This window comes from Protopterus annectens, chromosome 4.part0, assembly GCF_019279795.1.
Source record: "Protopterus annectens isolate FY-2018-M chromosome 4.part0, PAN1.0, whole genome shotgun sequence".
NCBI classification, from domain to species: domain Eukaryota; kingdom Metazoa; phylum Chordata; order Ceratodontiformes; family Protopteridae; genus Protopterus; species Protopterus annectens.
The window spans coordinates 199,450,485-199,471,272 of NC_056733.1; positions in this window are offsets into that span (position 1 = coordinate 199,450,485).

The following is a 20,788-nucleotide window of genomic DNA, read 5'->3' on the forward strand; positions in this document are numbered from 1 at the left end:
ACCCTCAACCCTCACATACTTGATTTAGATGTTTTTTGCTCTTTGAAATAGTAACTTTGCTTTGCTTTCCAACAGTCAAGTTACGTGTGTGTTGTCCAAACACATTTGCCTTTAACTGTAATGTAAGTTCTAACTCCAGAGACATAAAAGACGGGTGAAAAAGCTGTGTCTTGGTTTGGACTGCAGTGACACCCTGAGACCAAAATAAACCTTTTCCTCAACCTGATATGGCTCCATCATTTTGTGTCTTCCATATCTGAGGCAATGACAGCTGTGGTACTGGGAAAATTAACTTAGCAATGGCTGGAAAAAAGACAGGATGTAAGGCACCATTATAATGCTGAGAGTGAAATAAGGAGCACACTGAATGAAACAAGAAGTAATGTTCTTGAATGGCCTAACTGGCTACAGATCCTTGTTCTGAGATACAGTTATTTTAAGTAACAAATCATAGCACACTTGTTAGAAGCCTATATGAACATGTTTTTACAGACTGAACCCCCGCCCCCCTGTGCCAACATTCCTTGCTGTGGATATACTAAAGTTAATTCAGAAAATCCAGCTGTGTCTTCATTCTGGCTGAAAAAAGTTCCTGGACCAGTCCACCTTACTGGATTAAGATACAAGCAAATGATTCTACAACTCAGATACAGGGGGTTGTCATGTCTCTAGAATTAAATGCCATAAGGAAAGATAAACATTGCAACCTTACATGAGGTGTTACTGCCTGGTCAGCTCAAGTCCTCACACATTAAACTATCCTGTCAACCAAAGATGAATAATAACTCCACTTCCTTTGTGAAAGACAAGCCCAATCTATGAACAGAAAGATAAAGAAATACAGAAATAACAAAGAAAAAAAATTGGAGTATTTTTTTAACCATTTCTGTCCATTTCCATTGTTCAGAATACTGCACTGTCCTCTGCACATCTGTGCTGTTGTATGTTGCTTAACAATGTAGCAGAGGGGTTCCATCTGACATTTTTCCTTTAAGTTTTCTGTCATTTGCTAATTTGCATCATTGTGGTTGTCACAAAAAAGATGCATAAAAGTACACTGCCTACTTTACTGGTTATACTGGTTATGCTGTTACTTCATACGGACTGGACTGCTTTTCAGAAGTTTCCTTCTTTTTAACCAGAGATTGTTCCACCTTTTCAATCTGCGTGGGCTCACATTTTATAAAATAAGACCACTACTAAGTAGCTTGGGTAAGATGTGGGGATTACCACATAATAAGAACATCTGCTTGGTCCCTAATTAATTAATGTACAAATAAATGAATGAAATATCATGTGTTAATAAAATATAATGCAACTTGTGCATGCCTTAGCCTTTGCAAATTCAAAGGTGAATGAACATGTTATAGCAGCACACTTGAAAACAAACAAGCAACTTTTTTATGTGTATTTCTTCTTTACCTCTTTCTTACTTCCTTGAGTACTCACAGTACAAAAGAATATTTCTACAGTCTGTAAATTCGGGACTGCCTTAAGGATAATTCGAAGAGCAGATTTATATACTGTTGACAGCTGACATGTATGTAACTGCAGTTCCTCAAGAAAGTAATTTCCATTTCTTTTTGTGTTTTCAAAAGAAATGATTTTCTGCAAAGAGGAAGGGATTCCATTCTTTCATTTGCATATAGCTTGCTGGCAAGTAAGGGGCTGACGTTATGTAACAAAGCACTTAGTTTCATTCTCTGCCTGTATCACTCCATCATTTGATATGATTTCAGACATTTAGATTCCTTTTCCTTTGGAAATCAAATCCAGTAAATCAGACACTTCTCTTGCTCTGCTGTCTAGTCCATTCCTTCATGTGTTCATGCTCTCAGAATAATACCATAATTACCATCCAATCCCTAGCGTCTTCATAAATAAGTCACTAGAGACTGACCATCATCTCTAATAGAGTATGTATGTTCCAGCACCTGTACACCAGTGCAGTGCACTGCAGAGTACTGTGGCACCTTGTTTTGGCTATAACCAGACCTTGTAGCATGTATATACTGCTATTTTATGCTACAGAAGCTGAATGTCCTTCCTCTGTTTGTCCATAGGTTATACCCAGTGCCCATAGGAGTGCAGCTGTTGGCCTTACAAGACCTTAGAATAATGTATGTCCTTACTAATCACTCCTTCTGTATGCTGAAGCTGAAATCATGAAACTGTCTCCCTGCTAGCCTAAAGAACCTATATATGACCTTCATACGATTAGGTCTTTGTTAAAAAAACTTTCTTAAGGGAGATTTAAAGCTGTATTTGTTTCCCCACCTTTTTATCACATGTACTGTCTACTGTTTCTAGACTATATTGTCTTTGTTGTATATATAGTCAGTTGTACTGTTAATCTGTTAAATGGCTTCTGATTCATAATGAGTATTGCTCAATACATTAAAACCTTTTATGTGCTTATGTTTTAGCCTACTGTATAGACTCCTTTGTATAGTATGTAACATTTTTTGACTTGACTAAGGAGAGGATGAAATGAGTCTACTGTGGATCACTCTATTACCACTATCAGTATATATATTAAATGAAAATACAATACAATAAAATAAAATTATTTTGGATATTTGTAAATATCATTCTAGGTATTCAATACTTCAATGTTAGCTACCCAAGATAAAGACAAATGACCATATTATTTAGCACTATGAGAATAAAGGAGTCACTTTTCCATTGTTTTGTTTACTATCATTTTCCTGTCCCTCTTGAAGAGAATTCCCATTTGAATGTTTGCTTCTGCAGTATTTTTAGTGGACCACAGACGTGTCCTCACATCCATGTTGAAATGACCACATCATTACTGAACAAGGATTATTCCATGGTAAATTACATTATATTACAGTTGGATAGCGATACTGTCTTGCTAAGGACTGACAGTCAATATAGAACAATGCATCTGACTCAAAGACATATCACACAACCCCTCAGTAAACCTAGTTTTGTGTTACAAAACCAACAGGAACATTACAAGTACCCTGACTCCCAATAACACAATTTTGCTTGATATGGTAGGAATTATTTGCATTTTACAATCCATGCCACTGCCTTTTGCAACCACCCAAAAATAAAGACACTTCTGTTTTTTTGTTGTGGTGCTGTTTCCTTTTTAACACAGACACTCTTGCTATATTTTCAATAAACAAGTATGCATTGCAGAGTACACAAGTTATGATGTCCCACAAAGCCATTATGAAATGGTACCTGTTACACTGTGAGAAAGCTGGTGCAAACATGTCACAGATGAGATCGATGCAGCCATTTAGGAGTATACCTCAAGAAAAGAATTGTGTGATCCAGGATCAACACATAACAAACAAATGTGTGAATGAATGACAGATATATATGAGAGGGTGGGATGCAATAAAACAGCCTCTGTAAGTTAAGGGGCCTACTCATTATGGAATTCCAAGGCTCATGGAACTTGTACTTTATCCACACACCACAACCCTCAATTAATGAGGAATTGTCACCAGAGGTGGTGCTGGAGGAGAGCACACAGGGACACATGCCCCCCACCTTGTGAAAGTGTGTGCCTAGTTGTTGAAGCCCATGGGAATACTAAAGTGTCTCACTTGATTAACTCTTTTGGCTGAGCACATGCAAGCATGGTTTCTGCAAGCACTTTCTTACTGCATGGTCACAGGAATGCATAGGCCTTTTGAAAAGACTCTGAAATGTCAGCAGTCTGGAGAGGGAGATATCTTTTACTGTTTTTGCAGCAGTCTGGAGAAGCACATTTTTAGGCAATAGGAGATGTCTACTACATTTTTAATCAACAGCAGTTGGGGAAGTAAGCGTGAACAGCAGCAGCAGTCAGGAATGTGTGATGCTTACTACATTTCAACCAGTAGCTGTGTGTGTCTGTGTGATGCCAGTCAGGAATGTGTGATGCCTACTACATTTCAACCAGTAGTCGTGTGTGATGCCCAGTTAGAAGTTTCTAGTTAATTGGCTTGCTCAAAGTCGTACAGTTGGAGATAGAAAGAATCAAATCCTGTATCCCTATGGAAGCTAATTAAGAACATAGAGCCTTAATTCTCCACATCAACTACCAGACCACCCTTAAGTTTTTTTTTTTTTGGCAAATCAGTTGCTAGAGTTTTATAGCTCTCTTTGTTCAGGAAATGCATGTCCATACAACACTTGCTGCAGTTCTGTCAACCTTTTAAGTGAATTATAGTTGTCTGGCCCTTAAGGCACTCAGGTGTTAATGAATTGCTTCCTGAAGACAAAATTATAGGGTTTGAATCCTCCCTCCTCCATTTGCCTACAGTGTCATTGTCAGCAAGTCAATCAGACAGCACTTCTAGGTCACCCCTGAAAAAGGGCATTTCCAACAGTGGGTTTACCTGGTTAACAAATACGTGAAAAAATATTTAAAATTTGTCCCCCTTTGGGTCCCACCCCCCAATTATTTTTGGCTTTGTCTAGAATTCTTGAGAAAAGAATTATTTTGGCCTGTTAATTGCAAAATCTGTGTCTTTTCTGGCAAATTGTTGTGGATTACAGTCAGTAAATTATGTCAGTAACATGAGTTTCAGACTTTTTCTCCTTCAGAAAATGCTTGTTAATATAACACTCTAAGTATATCAGGGAAAGATCAAAAATCTGCTTCTGATTGCTGAGTCTTTGCCTCTGATTTTTGAGCTAAGAGGTGAGAGGGCATGGGTATGTGTACAGTGGAATGAGTTGTATGGGTCTCAGAGTAGTGAGCTGAAATATGATTCTTGGTCATTGTTTATATATTTGTTCATTCAATCATTTTATCACAAGTAAACATCTGAATGTATGCAGTTGTGCAAGGAGTTGTAATTGTGTGTGTGTGTGTGTGTGTGTGTGTGTGTGTGTGTGTGTGTGTGTGTGTGTGTGTATCTTGCATACCAGAGTAGTTATGGTATAAAGAAAGGAAGGAAGGAATCAGTTGTAGTAGACAGGCTTCATGAGCCATGTTCTTTGAGTACGAACCTTATTTTGTTGACTGTTGACAGTGTGTATATTTGCCTGTGAATAAACTGCACAGCATGAATTCTATGAGTCTAATGTTAAAATATTTACTATGAATGCATTCTAAATTTAACTTGTTTTTTTTTCAGGCACAAGGGTGTGAAATGCACTGTGCTGGGCTACAACAGTTTTATCCATATTGCAGATGAGTTAAGGCTATAAGTTGTTAATAAGCTGCTTCCTGTAGTGCACTTTTTGATTCCCTCAGCCTTCATTTGTCTTGTGTGAGTCTGACTCAGTCATTTTACTAGACAGTGCACAATGGCTTCTCCTGAAAAAAAGACACTTGTGTACAGTAGGCTTTCCTAAGCTGTTAGCAAATTAATTACATATTTGTCTTTTGAATTCCTGTACCTTTCACATAGCCCCTAATTTGTGCTTCACTATTTGCTATTTGACTATGAGTCCCTGCATGTCTGTTGTGGTATAATGTATTGCCAGCTGCATTTTCATTAATGTGAGCTTCAAAGGAAGAGAAATTTACTGTCACTTGTGCTGTCTGTTTTCAATGTGAGAGTGTATTGTTCATTAACTGGTGATCAGTGTTTTGTAATTTTTAATAAAAGTTTTAAATTAAATCCAAATCTCTATGATCATTGTAAAAGTAAAGAAAGAAATAGTATATACACTGATGGGTTAACAACAGTGTTTTATGAGAAATGGGAAGTGATAACCAATTAATAGGATACTAATTTGGCTGGGGGGTCCTGGTCCATTACTCAGCTTAGTGTCCCATTTGATCAAGATCTGGCTCTGATTTTATTGTTCAGAAACTGCACATGAGTATTTACCCTCATATGTATGCCCTATCTTTTTGTTTTTCTATCATTTAAACCAGGTGAAGGGGAAATCCAGGAGCACTGTGTGATTAAGCAACGTACCCAAAGTCACACAGTAAGCAAATAGAGGTAGAACAAATCAAACCTTGTACTCTTAACTACAGGAAGAAGTTGACTTTGAGTGTAGGGCTTAACTTGATTTGCAGTAGTTAGGTCCTAGAAGTGAAAATATAATTAAGATTTCCAAATAAATTTATGAAAATATTTGGAATGTAAGAAGTGAATTTAGTAGAAGGAATTCTGTAGAAGTTACATATTATTCGTCAAGGTGCATTAACTGGACTTGACTATATAGAAATTGTATTTCACAGGAACATGTGCATTTAATTGAAAGCTTTGACATGCATCCAAATAACTATTTCAGATCATGCACAGATACAAAACTAAGTTAAAAATGCAGGGTAATAAAGCAAAAATGAGACATTGGTGCTTTTCCAGCTACCTGTTTAAAAGAGGAATTTAAGAAATAGGTAGTGGAAATTATTCAACAGTCATTAGAAGAATATAAATACCTTCAGAAATTATAGCTGGTGATTGGGATAAAGTGAAAATGGAGTTTAAAAACTGGGTAAAAATAAAAGAGAAAGAGAGTAACCATTTGAAATTATGGGACCCTCTAGAGCAAGTCCTGCAACGTACCCAAAGTCACACAGTAAGCAAATAGAGGTAGAACAAATCAAACCTTGTACTCTTAACTACAGGAAGAAGTTGACTTTGAGTGTAGGGCTTAACTTGATTTGCAGTAGTTAGGTCCTAGAAGTGAAAATATAATTAAGATTTCCAAATAAATTTATGAAAATATTTGGAATGTAAGAAGTGAATTTAGTAGAAGGAATTCTGTAGAAGTTACATATTATTCGTCAAGGTGCATTAACTGGACTTGACTATATAGAAATTGTATTTCACAGGAACATGTGCATTTAATTGAAAGCTTTGACATGCATCCAAATAACTATTTCAGATCATGCACAGATACAAAACTAAGTTAAAAATGCAGGGTAATAAAGTAAAAATGAGACATTGGTGCTTTTCCAGCTACCTGTTTAAAAGAGGAATTTAAGAAATAGGTAGTGGAAATTATTCAACAGTCATTAGAAGAATATAAATACCTTCAGAAATTATAGCTGGTGATTGGGATAAAGTGAAAATGGAGTTTAAAAACTGGGTAAAAATAAAAGAGAAAGAGAGTAACCATTTGAAATTATGGGACCCTCTAGAGCAAGTCCTGCAACATGGAAAATGAATGGCTGAAAGAATGGACTTACACATACAATGTCTGTGATGGCCATTTTTCATAATGTTCCATTTTTTCTGAGGTGTGGCAATTTGGAGTTGGTATATATAAGTTTGGGGTGCATGGGGGGTGCAGGAGAAAAGACCCCCTACAAAAAAGACATTTAAAAGAGAAGAGTGATCTTAGAGATTTGCTGTTTTCCTGCGTTTTCAGTCTTTTTTCCCACTTGTTGGCACACAGCATTTTGAGTACCGAGATTTCATTAGGCAGCCAAGAAAGAAATATGGTTAAGAAATAATAGGAATTATTTAGAGGGGCTGACTAAAAGTTTAAGTATTGCAGAATAAGGGGAATCTCACAGAACAAGAAGAGTTGCAAATACAGAGTGCTAAAGTGAAAATAAGGGAGTATCTTAATTATATGCCTGAGTTTAGATAAACTGCTGTTAAGCAATTGTTTTTTGATAACTACTCCAGAGCAGAAAACCTTTTGGCACAATGACTTAGGCAACATAAATTAGAAAGGGTTGTTGCCAAACTTAGGGAGCCTATAACAAGAAAATTACCCAGCTATCCTGCAGAGGTATTAGAGATACTTTGAAATTTTTTTGAACATTTTATAAAGCAGAGAAATGTGGAAATCAAGACAGAGCACAATTGGAAATATTTATAGAAGACTTAATTATATCATGATTAGAGGTAGACGAGGCTCAACAACTAACTAAGTTGGGAGGGTGGCCTAATGGTTAAGGTGTTTGCCCTACAAACACAAGGTGCAGGGTTTGAGTCTCATAGGGGATAATTGGCTAGGCTTAAAATGGCTGGCAAGGGCAGTTAGCTTAGTACTAACCTATGAACCTATGAACAGGAGGAAATGAAATAAAGATGGTGAAATATAATCGATATACAGGAAAGTCTGCAGGCGCATATAGTATTCCTATGGAAGTTTGGAAATTAGGATGGAAGAAAGTAATAATGATTTGGAAAATTTTGATTAACAGTATTTTAAAAGGAGGGGAAGCGCCAACATCTTTTAAGAAAGCTGTGGTGGCTGTAGTGCCTTAGGACAGCAAACACCCATCAGGCCCAGCTACATATATACCCATTTCAATTTTAAGCAATTATTATAAAGTGTTTATGCCTATACTAGCTAAATGACTAGCAAAGATGTTGCCTAAATTGATAGATGCAGATCAGTGTGGTTTTGTGGAGACCAGGCAAACATTTGACACCATTAATAAAACAGTGATTATCCAGCAGGAAGCAGAATGTAAGCAAATACTTCTGTTGTTGGTGTGCCTTGATGCAGAGAAAGCATTTGACAGAGTAACCTGGGATTTTATGAGTAGGGCAACAAAAGCATTTGCATTCCCTGATACAATACTAAGGTTTTTTGAGAGGATATATGAAGGATTAGGGGCAAGAATTAAAGTAGGAGGGTTCCTTTCTATTAAGTTGTGTTTGAATAGGAGAACCAGGCAAGGGTGTCCCCTTTCACCTTTTTTATTTGCTTTAGTTTTAGAGCCATTGGCAAAGAAAATAATGGACTTGGAAATCCAAGGATATAATTGACATGGCAATCAAGAAACATTGGCTTTATTTGCAGATGATATTATTTTCCAGAAATGGACATCTCAATGATGTGGAACATTCTAACACAGTTTCAAATCTTCTTGCCTTATAAAATTAGTGAAGATAAAACAAAGGCTATAGTGGTAAATTATGTACCCATACTTGAATTGCTTCAGGAATATCCATATGTATGGGGACACAATAAGATGAAATATTTAGAAGTATGGATTAAAATGGCTTCTGTTATGGCAGTTAAGGATGTGTGAGAAGAGGCATAACAAAAGATACTATAAAAAACTGAGAAGCTGAAAGCTGTTGTTTATGGATATGGTTAGTAAGATACAAACAGTGAAATTGTTTCAGTCCTGTTAGTTTTATATACAGGTCAGGCATATTTTCATCAACCAGAGGAGAAGTTATAGTTATGGACAATAATTAATAAAGAGTGAAATTAATTTATCTCGGAGGGAAAGTGGACAAAACAAGTTGGTTAAGTTGATCCTTCCAACAGAACAAGGTGGTTTTGGATTACCTGATTTGAAGGGATATATATATATATATATATATATATATATATATATATATATATATATATATATATATAAATATATATATCAAACACAAACAGAAGATACTAATTTAAAATGAAGGGGATAATGATGAAGCGGGGGAAGTTCAATAAATAAAGAGAGCATGGGATTTTGAATGCAGATCCTTAAGGAGAATAATTATAACCATACAGAAAATTATTTTATAAAGTAGCAGAAAGTATTCTAAGAACTTAGCCAACACAAGGATGGAGAAAGGAGATTTTGCCAATGGGATTACTGAAAGTAGGAGTGCAGAGGACAGTCAAGAGGGGAATGGAATTTACTGGACAAAACTGGCAAAGGAACTAAGATATTGGGAGCAAATAACAACAGAGGGAAAGATAATAAAGAAAGATGAGATTAAGAAGACATTTGGACAGCAGGCTAAGGACTACATTCCCCTAGCAGGTATTGCTATCACAGGATAGACAAAGAGAAAGGGATGGGGTATCTTATTGTTGGGGACTGTAACTTGATTTGAAATTGTGAGGATGTACCAGGGGATCTAGAAGTTAAAATATAACTAAAGAAGATAGATTTCTGAAGAAATTTATGATAATACTTGGTATGAAAGATGTGATGTCAGCAGTAAGAACTCATAGAGAATTTACATACTATTCCTCAAGCTACAATAACTGGGCTTGATTAGAGAGAAATTGAATTTTGCAGGAAGATGTGCATTTAATTGAAAGCTCTGACACACATCCAATAACCATTTCAGGTCATACACCGATAAAACTAGGATAAAAATGCATGGTAATGAAGTAAAAAATGAGAGGCTAGTATTATCACTCCTACCTGGTTAAAAAAAGAGGAATTTAAGAAATGGGTAGAGGAAATTATCTGAGAGTTATTAGAAGAAATTAAATATCTTCAGAAATTATAGCTAGTGTTTATAATCAAAAATGGAGTTTAAAGACAGGGTAGAAATAAAAGAGAAACAAAGTAACCATTTGAAATTTCAGAAACTGCTAGAGTGATTGCCAAACATGGAGACTGAATGGCCGAAAAAGCAGAGTTACATATACCAAGTCTGAGATGGCCATTTCTTGGAGCATTCCCTTTTTTGAGGTGTGGCAATCTTGGAGTTGGTATATATATATATATATATATATATATATATATATATATATATATATATATATATATATATAAACGCTTGGAAAGTGTGGGATGTGGCAAGGGAACACGACCACCTGTAAAAAAAAGAAGTGTAAAGGAAAAAAGTAATCTTGGAGTTTGTTGTTTTCATGAGTTTTCGGTCTTTTTTCCCACTTGTTGGTGCAAAGCATTCAAGTGCCAGTATTTCAATAGGGAGCCGAGAAAGAGATATGGTTAAGAAGTAGTAGCAATTACATAGAGTGGCTAACACAGGTTATAGTAATGGGGAATCTCCCAAACCAAGAAGAGGTGCAAATGCAAAGTGCTAAATAGAAGATAAGGAAGTATCTGGAAATATGCATGCATTTAGAAAATTATTTTTTGATAATATCTCCAGAGCACAAAATTTTTTCACACAATGACTTTGGCAACAGAAAGTAGAAAGGGTTGTTGCCCAACTTAGAGAGCATATAACAAGAAAATTGACCAGTGATCCTGTAGAGGTATTAGAGATACTTAGGACATTTTATGAAAATTTGTATAAAGCTAAGGAATGTGGAACTCAAGAAAGAGCACAATTGGAAATATTTATGGAAGACTTACTTATGCCATGGTTAGAGGTAGACAAGGCTTAACAACTAACAGTCATGCCAGGCGGAGATGAGATAAAAATGGTAATCTATAACCAATCTGCAGGAAAGTCTCCAGGAGCAAATGGTATTCCTGTGGAAATTTGAAAGTTAGGAGAGAGAAGGAGATAAGGTTCTGGAAGAGTATGTTGAACAGTATTTTAAAAGGAGGGGGAGCATCAACATCTTGGAAGAAAACTGCAGGGAGGGTGGCCTAATAGTTAAGGTGTTTGCCTTATAAACACAAGGTGCAAGGTTTGAGTCTCACAAGGGATAATTGACTAGGCTTAAAATGGCTCGCAAGGGCTGTTAGCCTAGTACTAATCTATGAACCTATGAACCTGTATCACCAAAGGAAAGTAAACACCCATCAGACCCAAATTCAAATAGACCCTATTCAATTTTAAACCATGACTGTAAAGTGTTTATGCCTATACTAGCTAAAATAATGGCAATGGTGTTGTCTAAATTGATAGATATGGATGGGAGGCAAACATTTGACATCATTAATAAAACAATGATGATCAAGACAGGAAGCAGAATGTAAGACAACACCTCTGTTATTGGTAGGTCTTGATGCTGAGAAAGTATTTGACAGAGTAAGCTGGGATTTCATGAGTAGGGCATTGGATGCATTTTCATTCCCTGATATGATAATAAGATTAATTAAAAGGGTCTATGTTAAATCATCGAATGCCTAAAAAAGCAAATAATGATTTATTATTGAAGCCATGTAAGCAAAAGCTTACAATCTCGAAAGCTTAGAAGAGTGATTTTTTTCCAAGGGAAAAAAATCTCTGTTCCACAAAACAACCCTCACACCCCCGATTAGGGGGGCTGTGCCCCCACCCCCTAATTAAATATACCAAACTCCGAGATCGCACTACAGTCATGAAAATGGCAAAGTAAATGAAGCGGCCAAGCGATTTCTTTCCCAGGGAAAGAATTTGCTTATATGCTGTTTCGCTATTTTGCCTTTTCGCGTTTTCAAGTTCGATTAAGATGCATTCAAAAGAATGCATCTTTGATCATTTAATAGGAACTAATTAAAAGGCTATATGAAGGACTGGAGGCAAGAATTAAAGTAGGAGGGTTCATCTCAGATAAACTGTGTTTGGATAGAGGAACCAGGCAGTGGTGTCCTCTTTCTCTTTGTTATTTGCTTTATATTTAGAGCCATTGCAAAGAAAACAAGGGGCTCAAAAATAAAAGGAAATAACTTGTAATCAAGAAAAGTTGGCTTTATTTGCAGATGTTATTATTTTGTACCTGATAAATCTGGAAAAGGGCATCTCAATGTTGTGGAACATTTTGATACAGTTTCAAGTCTTTAAAATGTAATATTAATGAAGATAAAATAAAGGATATAGCTGAAAATTGTGTACCCACACACAATTGCTCAACAATACCCATATTTATGGGGAAAGGATAAGATGAAGTATTTAGGAGTATGGCTTTAAAAGGCTTCTGTCATGACAACTAAGGATATGTGAGAAGAGAATACACAAAAGATAATACAAAAACTGAGAAAATGGAAGTTCTTGTTTATGAATATGGATAGTAAGTGTGACATCCCTCTTCTGGGCCAGTGATCAAGGAGTATCAATCCTCATCACGGACACCAGTGAAAGACATTAACTTGGAATAAAAATGGATAAACACAGTATTTTTAGATGCATCTCTCTGCATCAAGCACAATTTCCCTTAACAGCATACAGGGAATACACTCCCATCTTGGGGCTGGGTTTCCTTCTCTCTCACCAGACCTCAAACAAGACCCCACACGGACCATAGCTGTAGAGCTGAGTCCTCAGCCGAGTGTTCCAAGCCAAGTCCTTCACCACCCTCTCTGTGAAACCAGTGCTCTGTGTCCCTGTTCCAAGTAGCTGACACACACAATCTCTTTGAGATTTGATTTACACACACACACACACTTGAAAAAGGCTGGCATAGATTTACCAGCTATGCCCCCTCTGCCCAGACTATAAGGCAGATACTGCCATCAGAACACTCCAAAGCCAGACACTTTAAGGCTCTTACAAGGCTACCCAATTATCCTGAGTAAAATTAATACTACTACGAATGGTAGTGTTTGACCAATGCAGAAAGGCTTTCAGAAGCAGCCACAGTGTCACCAAATAAATACAAGTATTCTCAAATGTAAAACATTCTCTAAAAGACCAGCCACAATGAAAAGTTTAAAAATATTTAATAGTAAATAATAAAAATAACTTAAAAATACTAAATATCTATTTACAATAAACACCAGAGTTTTAGACACAGGAAATATTAAAATAACACAGATGAATAAATTCACATAAATAAAGAAAAACAGTACTTAACTAATTTCACTATATTTTCCTGACAGATATAAATAATTGCTATTCCCTGGTTATTTAATAAAGCAAGGCAAGATGAAGTGGGTGAGTGATGCTTCTTTGTCAGGTTTCAAAATCAGACTGTCCTGAGGCTTCTGTCTCATCTGGTATTAAAGCATCATTTCATAGCTGGCTTACAGAATGACATTACATACATCTGGTCATCTGACTTCTGGTTCCCACACTACTCCCTTTACTAGAAAGTGAACCAGAATCTAGCACATATGTGTTACCATACACCCACACAGAGCTTTGCTAAGATGTGTTATAGCATCTAGAAGCTATAAAACCATTTAAAAAAACTTCCATCCTTCCAGGGTCTGCCCCTCACTCTCTTCTACCTTTAAAATGCACCACACACAAAGACATCTAAGATCAAAAAATCAAAACCTCATAGAAATTCATAGACCCCTCCACCCTCCTGGACAAAACCTCCTGTCCTTCTCACTAGCACGCTTATGGAACTCCCTTCCTCTCTCTATTCGTACCATTACAAGCCTCCCATCCTTTAAAAAATCACTCCACTCTTATCTAACCTCCATATGGGAATGCTACTGCTCTCACCCTTCATAACCTACTATTTACTCTAGTAACTTTTTCTCTTCTGACTGTCTAAACACCAGGTAGCATTACTCATGGCCTACCTGTATACTACTCTAACTCTGCTCAAAAAAAAAAAAAAAAAAAATTATAGATATATTGTTACTCTTATTACCTGTGTTTTTAGCTGTCTCTGCATGTTTAATTACATAAACTATACAATGTTTAACCCCATCAAATGTATATGTATATCCTCACATTTGTGTAATCTGTATGTTTAGCTTTTTCTCAATGTTTAACTCCATGTAATGTATATGTGTATCCTCATCTTTGTTTAATCTGCATGTGGAGCTTTTCTCCCCAGGACTCCATTGAAAATGGGTTCTTCGAGCCCAATGGACTATCCTGGTTAAACAAATGCAAATAAATAAATAATAAATAAATAAAATAGTAATTAGTTCACACCTATGGACAATAGAGTATGATTCCTAGTCCCGGTTCTCACACACATGTCATCTCTGGCAACCATCAAAACTGTAAGATACAATCTTTACAGCCTAAACCAGGTAATTTAATTTTAAACTATTTTTCAAAGTTAGCTGGACTGAGATTAACAATACAGTCTGACATACAGGTGTATTTCTTTTTTGTCCAGCAGGACCCGCTGTTGGTACATTTTCAACACAAGCAGCTTTGCAAATGCATTTTCAACACAAACACCTGTACAAATCAGTTTGATATACAAATGACATATAATTCTCTCAAAGCATATTAGGAACCTTGAATCCAGTTAACACAAAGAACCACAATAATATATAGGGTGTCAAGTGACATGACAGCAATACTTGCATACAGATTGACTGAATATTCGTGATGCCTGCTAAAGCAGGGTGGGGTATTACCTACTGGCTACTGCCTTTGGAGACAGAAATTAAACTGTAGCAGGTTTTGTCCCATGTAGTAGTCAACAGCATTCAAGTGTATGTTTAGTATTTGTGCTTGTGTTCATAGGGCTATACAGATGCCTAGAGTTAAGTGTCTTTACTAGGCTTTCATGATTCCCGAAACCCATTACTTACATTTTTGACAATGTAGGAGAATTTGTAACTTACTGCAGAGAGAACCACATGAATGGAGTGAAGGCATGGGAGTATTAACCTTCAATCTTGAAGCAGTTACATGTGTTTTCTTTGAAAAGCTGGGCCTTGAGGGATTTCTTGAACATTTGTAATCATTCATGTTTCCTAATTTTCTCAGGGATGTCATTTAACTTTGCTGGTGCAATTATTGAGAATGCCTTTTCAGAGGAGCTCATTGTGAATGGTTGCCTGAGCAGCTAGTTGCCATGGTTTCTGAGGGAATACCACTGGTTTCTGCAATGCAGTCTAGGAGAGAAGAGCAGTATATCTGATATAGAATTTTAAAACTAAGTGGGTTAACCAGCATTGAAGTCCTTGCTGTTATGGCAAGTAATTTGTTTATGCAGTACAGCACTGCTTTTGGATGCTAGATAAATTAATTAATCTGTGAATTTTATTATCAGCAGTTTGAACAAGTGCATTATTCTGATTAGAACACACCACACTAAGTGAGAGGTATTATTCCAGTCTGGGCACCAGTGCATTAATTGATATAGCATGCCCCAGAGTTTAGCATGTTAGAAATGTTATAAGAAACTTTTAGTTAACATTTTGTTAACTTGGGATTCATTGTCAGAATCATGGCTGGCTCATCTAATGCTTGGTGCCAGTCCCAGATATGGCACCTCACCTCATTTCCTTAGCTCTTCATTTGAAGAGCAAAAAAGGGCTTCTCCTGCTTTTAAACTGTTGCAAGTCATTTGCTACATTTGTACTAAATGGATTCCTACAGTAGCTTTCCCCCCACAAAGTGCTGAAGACCTGAAGTACATTTCTATATCAGCATTTAGAACTACCAGTACAGAAAATGCAGGAACTGGACTTCCTGATAATGCCCTCTAACACCTTGCACCAGGGGTAAATACCCCCTTCACCCAAGCCTTCCTTTTTTGTTTTACATATGAAAGGAGAGGTTTGCTCTAAGATAAGGCCTAGATATGTTTGATGTGAGGGAGTAGGTAGGAGATATCCAGGTGTGTCAGTAATTTGAGTTTTTGAATATTTGTTTAGCTTTTGGGGAGTGCCAACTGTCATCACAATAGTATTAGCAGTAAGCACACTGAAGACTCTGCTTACCTATAACTTATTATCATTCAGCCAGTTCTATGTAGCTTTGAAGTCTTCCTGAAGTTTTTTTCAGCTTGGATTGCTACTTAATTTAATCATGACAATGTTATTTGAGTAGTGGATATAATTAAAATGGGACAGATCTCAAAGATAGTCATTAATAAAAAAGAAAAAAATGGCAGTGGGCTAAGAACAGGAACTTGGGGTACCCATAGCTTGCTTATTCCTGTATCAATGGTTTTGTTAACCCTACAACTTTAAAGGTTCTGTTGTCAAGATAATTTCCAAACCACCATATGACATCAGAACAGCATCAGGTATCCAACAATTTATGTAACAGAGTTACTTAGTCATTAGCTTTTAAATGTCTTTTTAAGGTCAAAGAAATTTGTGACTAAAGCTTTCCTTGCTCAAAGTTGGCAAATATTTGATCTGCCGGTGTACAGATTGCTTTCAGGTTGTTAAAGGTAGGTCAGAATTCATGCTGTTCGCTAATTATAATGTCATAGTTTATAATGTATTCAAGGCTCTGATCATATACAATCTTTTTCAGTGCTTTTGCTAGGCAATGAAGTTTGGTGACTGAGTGAAAGTCATTAGTAGATGATGGATGGAGAGGCAGTTATTCAGAGGGATGATCAGAGAGTATTGCTGGGGAGTATTAGATGGAAAAGAATAGCAAAGAGTTTGCTGAGAGCATGTCTGGTAAACATTAATATTTTGGGGTATACTGATGGAGTGGAAATCAAAGCTGTAGCCATACTCCACATTCTCAAGTTGTTTTCAGGCTTGGTTCATTACAGGTTTGAAACAAAATGGGGGCAGTCAAGGACCTAATGAAATGGGGATATTGGTATAGCACTAACGGATGAACAATGAAGAAACAAGATAGAACAACTGTTTTTCATGACTGTTTCTAAGATTAACACAGTAAAAAAGGTAACACACTGAAAAAAGTTAACAGACTGAAAACAAGAGCTATACAGATGTTATATTCTCCTCGAGACAATACTTGCGAAACATCCCTTTGTGACAGGAATTAATCACATAACTTGGGTTTAAAGCTAGCTGATACACTAGATGGATCAGTGAGGTTAATTTTGAACGGTATTTTAGAGAAAGTTAAGGATTCTTTATCAGAAAAAGAAGGGGATTTTATTGTGTATCACTTGTGCTCTCTTGATAATATATGCTACACATGGTCCTCCTCTTGCTCTACCAACAGAATTTTTTTGTTTTCTATTGCAGGTATTTTTTTATAATTTCAAGTTCCATGTGAAAACCAAATTGAAATATTGACAGTGGTTACACAAGACACTGACAAGGACAGCAGAATACAGTTTTTTTTTTTAATTACTGTTATATTGGCTGACAGTAGTGGGGGAATACCTCTTGACTGTTTCTGATATTCCATTGCATTCCCTATTTTAATTCATATGATGCTTGTGACCTATCACAAAAAATTAGATTTTTTGATAAATCACATTCTCTGAAGTTTACACTAAGTTAATAGAGTGTAGACTTTTGTTTTTCATTTTCTGTTGCAATGGTTGGTAGTGGGGTAGAGAGATAACTCTTAAGTATTCCTGATTTTGCAAAAATGTCCCTGATTTTGCCTCATATCCCTGACCTGCCTCTCATAAAATGCTCAGTTTTCTGGTAAATGACTGAGGATTACAGACAGTTAGTAATGCCAGTCATTAGTGTTTCATACTTCTTATTGTTGTTACTAAAGATTCCAAAGACAACCACAAGGCATTCTATAGTTATGTCAAGAATCTAAATGGCAAAGCTCAGATCTGCTCTAAGCTACAACAGAATGGCATTAAATATACTGATCCCAAGAATATTGCTAATATCCTAGCAGATCGATTTAGTGACAACTTCACCCCCTCTCACCCCCTAAAGGGCCCATCTCAATACCAAAAGATTGCCAAATTCAGGTAGTCATGGCAACACAGGTAGAAACCGCACTCTCCAAAGCTAAGAATACAGCATCCATGGGACCAGATGACATCCCAGGCTGTGTACTACATGAACTACAAAATGAACTGGCACCTCACCTAAGTGTCATGTTTAATCATAGCCTCACTTCAGGCTTCATGCCCACTGAGTGGCACACAGCTACAGTTATCCCACTCCACAAGGGGGGATCCACCTTGTATCCAGGGAACTACCATCCCATCAGTCTGACGAGCCTGATATGCAAGGGCATGGAACGCATTATTATGGAACTTATAAGCAAAGACATTGGCAACCTTCAAACACTGGAATCCACCCAGTTTGGGTTCGTGAAGGGCCGATCCTGTCTCCTGAACCTGATTGACTTCTTTGAATCAGTCTCCAGAGCTGTGTACGAGGGTAACGGGTTCCACACAACCTATCTGGACCTCGCCAAGGCCTTCAACACTACCCCCCACTCTGGAATCATAGATAAACTTACTAAGCTGGGCATAAATCCCTACATCACTCGATGGGTTGCCAACTGGCTTACTGACAGAACCCAGACTGTAAAAGTAGCTGACTGCAAATCCAGCTCAAGACAGGTGACAAGTGGAGTACCTCAGGGTTCAGTCCTGGGACCACTCTTGTTTGGCATCTACTTCTCTGAAGTACAGGCCAACACTAAGGGACTCTGGCTAACAAATTTCACAGATGACTGCAAACTGGGAGCCATTATTGAATCCCCAAATGATGTGGATATTCTACAAAAGGGCCTTACAGAAACAGATGCTTGGTGCCAGAGCCATGGGTTCAAGCTTAATGCCAAGAAATGTATAGTTATCTCCTTTGGGAAAAAACCATGTACCCATGAATTACCACATAGGTGGCAGTAAACTAAACACCGAAAGTGTGATAAGAGACTTAGGGACACAGCTGGACAGTGGTCTCACCTTCAATAACCACATCTCTCCAACAGTCAGGAAATCCTTCTATGTGGGACACCTCATCACTAAGGGCTTTCCATCCAGAAAAAAGGAGTTCATTTTCCCACTGTATGCATCCCTCATTAGAACCATTATAGAGTACAATGCCCCATTTGGTATGTACCTCACAAGACATCTGCAACAGCTGGAAAGGCCGCAGAAATACCTCACTAAAAGAATCACAGGCCTAAGGCAGATGCCCTATGCTGACCATCTAAAAAAACCTCCAGCTATACTCTGTGGCATATCTTCTACTCAGAGGTGATCTCTGCTTAACATACAGGGCCATGTCAAACCCTGAGCTGTTGGACATGCTCCACTTAAAGAAATCCCAATCCCTCAGAGCCACATGCTCCAGGGATCTAAATCTTGTCATCACAATGAACAAAACATGCTGGAGGGATAGGTTCCTGACCCAGATACTCCCCATACTCTGGAATAGACTGCCCAAACATGTCAAGCAGAGTGCCTCCTTGGCCCTCTTCAAAAGGAGCCTTGATGATTGGATGGGAGATAGGAAATTCACCCCAGGGATCACGTCAGTCGCTCTGCTAGACAGGGGTCCAGGGAAGTAAATATTGTGGGAAGAAATATCCAGGGAATTGTTATGGCTAGGCTTGTATAGGCCTGAATCTATGAACCTATGATGGAAAACTGGTTGTTCTGTTAATTTTTCAAATGAATTATTGTAATATTTAAAATTGTCCATGATTTTCTGATAATTTTTCCACCTTTATGTTTGGCTTGTCTGTGATTTTTGAAAAGAGAAGTAGAGAGTTATGGGGTTTTCTGTATAAGTGATGGAACGGTGCAGCAGTGCAGCGAATAATGTTGTCAACTCATAGCAAGAGGTTCTCTGATTTGATTCTTGACTGGAGTACCTTCTGTGTGGAGTCTGCATATCCTCCCTGTGTTCGTGTGGGTTTCCTATGGGTGAACTGGTTTCCTTCCACATTACAAAGACATGCATCTGGAGAATTTCTCAATTGGCTCGTTCCAAGTTGGACTTTCCCAGTAAACAAATGTTAAATAAAATAAATAAATTAGTGCAGTATTTAAAACTTGTTCTTGATTTTGGGGCTTTGTGCCTGATTCTTGAAGAAAGAAATTGATAGCTATGATGGGGCAGTGACCTGAGCAGTTTATTGGTTGATAGGAGTTACAAGACAGTTGAGTCTAAAGACCCTTTTCACCTTGCTAGGACCCACCCTTAGGCTGTACCCCTTTCTTAGGAAAGGCAAAGCATGTCTGCCAAGGAGTAAATTTATGGCAACCCATGCAATCATCTGGATTAGCTTTGAAGGATGCTAGAGTGTCACATTTGTTTACTTGCAGAGGAAGTCTGCTTCAGAAATGATATAGGCATAGGATAATAAATCTGTCTCTCCACTCAGTTTTATTTATCTGTTAATGATGATTTAGATCTCCTGTTCTGGCATTAGCAGAGATATTTGGCTACTGAAATACAGAAATCAAAAAGGACAGGGTCCTTAAATGATTCAGAATGTAAGGCTGAGATCTCCCAGTAAGAGTCTATATGACACAGAGTAAATGGACATTGCCTTGAGTCTTTCCTGGTAGCTCATGGTCTTTAAATTTGTAATCAGCTTGGTTAGGAACCTGAGTGGGGCCTTTCCAATTAATTGCCTAATGTGTATAGAAAGGTACATTCCAAAATGGCATTGTACTATATAATATGTTTAATGGGGCAGCATACACAGATTCCAACCAATTGCTTAATATGTCTAGATAGGTC